Raw genomic sequence first — 4,409 nt, 5'->3', positions numbered from 1 at the left:
AAATAAATATCTTGATATTTGGTTAACATTTAATTTTATAAATATCTATTTTTGTTATTATATATATAAAGTTATTAATTCAAGTGGAGTTCATGACTTGAGTTGTATGTTTATCAAATCAAGTCATAAAATTCGAGTTGATCCAATATATATGTGAATATTAAAAAAAATAACCAAACCATGTTTTTTACCTATTATTCAAGTTTTTTTTAATTTATTAAATCGATTGTGTCATGTCATGTTAACTTTTATATAATTTAATTTTAATTTAAAATTAGACAATTAGTCGAACCACCAATACATTTAAAATTTAACATGTTAGACCAAATTTAATAACAATTTCAAATAAATTTTTACAATCAAAATATATATTTTTTGACCATCCCACGCCATAGCATGAGTGGGTAAACTAATCTATAGAATAATGCTAAATTTAGAGAGAAATTTAATTACGATGACAACTAGCACGCGTAAAATGAGACACCATCAAACTTATGATCTAGTGTGAGAACGGAGAAGTTTCTCTCGGATGGCACGGAATAAAAAGAATGGTAGTCTAGTCTGCGTTTTCTTTTCAATACACTTTTATTATTATTATTATTTCTAGAATGGTGTTTTTGTTTTATGTTTTTTAATTCAGATCAAACGCGAGAGAGTAAATTTAAATATTGAGAAAAACTATGCATTGGAAAATTGTTATTAGAAAATCGGAACGCGGTAATTAAGACGTTATTTAAATAACCCAGGTGTGGCCGACAGCACCGTTAACCTGGGATTAGGACATCCCATCACAGCTACCTTGTCATCATTAACATATATTATGCATGCAATTAATGCAGGTGTATCCTTACATCGAAATATGATCGTTAATATATATATATATATATATATATATATATATATATATATATATATATATATAACTTGTATATTTCTAGCTAGGACAACAGAAATCCAACTGAAACGATCATGGCATAGCAGCTGTGACTTGTGGATTTAATTAACAAAAAAAATAATAATTAAGATAATACTAAGGACCATTATAAATATTATCTCATCCAACGAAGATACCATCATACGGTACATACTACATATTACAAAGAATACTAAAAAAGCTCACTTTGCTGTATCCCCTCTTACAGTTCACCGTGAATTCTCATAGTGAATTTACTAAATTGTTTTTTTTTTTTAAATACAAAGACTAGTTTTAGGGGCATTTTTAAACTTTTATACCATATAAATTTTGTATTGTAAAATTAGTGAAGGGTATGTATTTTTTTTACTCTTTTTATTGCATAATGTAAAGTCTTAAATACCTTTGGAAGCAAATTTTTGGTTTGCTTTGGGAGAGAGGGTTTTTCTTTTCTTGAGGACAGTAAAATTACCAAAATAACCTTGAATTTTAAAACAAATGCTTTTGTCTTTAGGGGTATTGGCGTCTTTTGAACTCCAATTGTCATAACCCAATTTCCGACCCTTTTATTTTAATTATTATTATTATTTTATTTATTATTTATTGAAAAAGATAAAAAAAACAATGTTGAAAAGTAATAATAATGAAAAACAAGAAAAATGAAATAAATGAAGAATGAATTAAAAATTTGGGTTAAGAGCAACATGATTGGAAGTTTTGAGGTTTAATTAAACTTTTGAATTAATCTAATTAATCCAATCACGGGTTTAATTGGTGAATTAATAAATTTTGAGACTTAATTAAGCTTGAAATTAATTTAATTAATCCAATCAAGGTTTTAATTTGAGAATTGATAAGTTTTAAGACTTAATTGAGCTTGAAATTAATTTAATTAATCCAATCAAGGATTTAATTGGAGAATTGATAAGTTTTGAGACTTAATTAAGCTTGGAATTAATTTAATTAATCAAATCAAGGGTTTAATTGGATAATGGATAAGTTTTGAGACTTAATTAAACTTGAATTTAATTAAATTAATGAAATCAGGAACTTAATTGAAGAAATAACAAAGTTTGGGGTTAATTGGGGTCAAAATTGTAAAATTAAAATCCAAGAACTATATTGAAAATGGCGCGCAAATGCAGGGGGCCGATTATAGTTTAAACGAGGGGCTCAATTACAACAATTTTAAGACTTCAAGGGTTAAAATGAAAATAACCATTAAACAAAAAACAGTGCCGTTTCTAGACACTGTTCATCTTCCTCAACGGTTCAGCCGCCCACCGCCACCATTACACCTGCAATCAATGGATGAAACGACATTGTTCTCTGGCTATAAAAGCCAGAGAAAAAAAGGCCACAAAAAAAAAGGGAGGCTAGGGGGGAAGGAACCACAGAACCGGGAGAGACTAGAGAAAAAAAAAACAGACTTTCGTTCCCCTGTTTCTTCTCAAAGAAACAGAGTAGGCTAAAGAAAAAAGCCACGAACAGGAGGAAAGAAAAAAAGGAGGAGGCCAGGGGGAGAATGAAAAAAACAGGAGAGGCAGAAAAAAAGAAACCCAGAAAACAGATACAAAAAAAAGAGCCACGAACAGGGGGAGAAAAGAAGACCACGAACAAAAACAGAGAGAGGGGATTTTTTCAAACTCAAAACAGTAACACAGGGGAGTATAATAAGCAACTAGACAGAGAAAAAGCAGAGAACGACACAGGAGCATACAACGGAACCAAAGCAGAGCTTTGGCCGGTCTTCCATCACGCCTCCGTATCCTAAATCAGAGAGCAAACTAGGCGATTAAACATAGAGGAGGACAGGGAAACAAGAAACCCACAGAAGAAAGCATCAGCATCACAATTGGCTTCTTCTTCTCCATCGCCGACTTCCAAAACCAGAGGAAGAAGCTTGGAACAGCCCGCCATCACCTCCATCTTGCTCCCAGGTAAGCATCTCCAGTTTGCAAAATAATTCCCCATCACTGTGCATTAGAAATATAATTACATACTAACTGTTGCCAGCGTGCGTAAACAATTCACGCACGCTGGCGGGTAAAGGCCGCCTGGCCACTGGCTTGGGCCAGCGGCCAGGCTGGGCCGGATGGGTCCAGCCCAGCCCAGTCCCCATGGGCTGAGCTGAGCCCAGTCCCAAAAACAATAAAAAATAGAAAATATAAAAAATGTGCATGCATATATTTAAATTTAAATTTATTTGGTTTATTCAAAGAGTTAGAGTTAACAACACCATTTATTTTTGTTTTGGGTTACGTAATACTTACCAACACCAGAGTTGGAAGTATCCGTAGTCGAATATTCACTGACGCCAGAGTCAGGAATATTATAAACAAATCATCATAGCATAAACCATTAAAAATTTAGCAATTTGAGACAAAAATAACAATGCAGTTTGCCTTATGCAGAACGTTTAAGAGATGATAATATCTTTCCTTTTACGTAACCAGTCCCGAACCATAAAATCTCTGTTGACTAGTTAGGGTTCCTAGTGACCATAATACTAGGTGACGACTCCTCAAACAAGACATTTTCCTTTAAAAGAATCAGATGCCAGATATTTGTTCTTTTTCCACAGTCGAAGATCATTTTTAGGCTGCCGCGATGTCGGTTGCGACACCAATGTTTTTTTTAATATAAATTTCATATAGATCAAGAGTGTTTTAGTATTTATATATATAAAAAAATTGTTGGCACGTGATAAGAACGTGCTAGCGTGTGGAGGTTATTCGCGCCATCTGAGCGGCGCATGACACTTCTTTTAGTATCCATTGATTTGATGGGTTAACCCGAGCTAACTTAGATCTTTTTCTATTGTCACTTTTTTTACGTCCTGGATGTTAATTTTTTATCAACTCGGTTTATTTGCTATCATTAATTTTTTTTTAAGTATTACTAGATTAGATAAAGTTATCAAACCTAGTCGACTTAATGACTGAATTATCTAATTTGTTTAAAATCTCAAGTTTCGTATAGATTTTTTTTTTTTTTATAATAAGAAAAATTACCCAGCTTGCACCAACCATCTAGTTAATAGTCTAACTTTTGTATCAAGACGTTTGGTACTTGGAAGTGAATGAGAAGTGGCTGGATGTAGCTCCAAGCTGTATGCTGTCTATGCTCTCTGCTGATTTAGCTTAATAAAGACGAGCCTTTTATTATTAAAAATAGAAAGAAAAAAGTCGAAGAGTCCGATCATATTTCCAGTCCTAATAAGAGGGACGTGCCATTTTTGTTTTTCAAGTTCTGTTAATGGATGCTGTGGTGGCCTGGAGTGGAAATTGAGAAGCCCATAAAATTGCAATGCATGGACTATAAATTCCCAGGCCTGAATACATTGGATTACGACAGCCTAGTCTAGCCTCAACTTTCAACCAATTGCTGAAGGCTTTTATTTTAAATTTCTTTTCGTTCAACAATTTAGCACGGATACAGAAGCTACCCAAAGAGCATAGCGGCAGCCTTCTGGTCACTTAGCCTCATCTCCAGA

This window comes from Populus nigra, chromosome 8 (assembly GCF_951802175.1).
Source record: "Populus nigra chromosome 8, ddPopNigr1.1, whole genome shotgun sequence".
NCBI classification, from domain to species: domain Eukaryota; kingdom Viridiplantae; phylum Streptophyta; class Magnoliopsida; order Malpighiales; family Salicaceae; genus Populus; species Populus nigra.
This window is presented reverse-complemented; position numbering follows the sequence as displayed.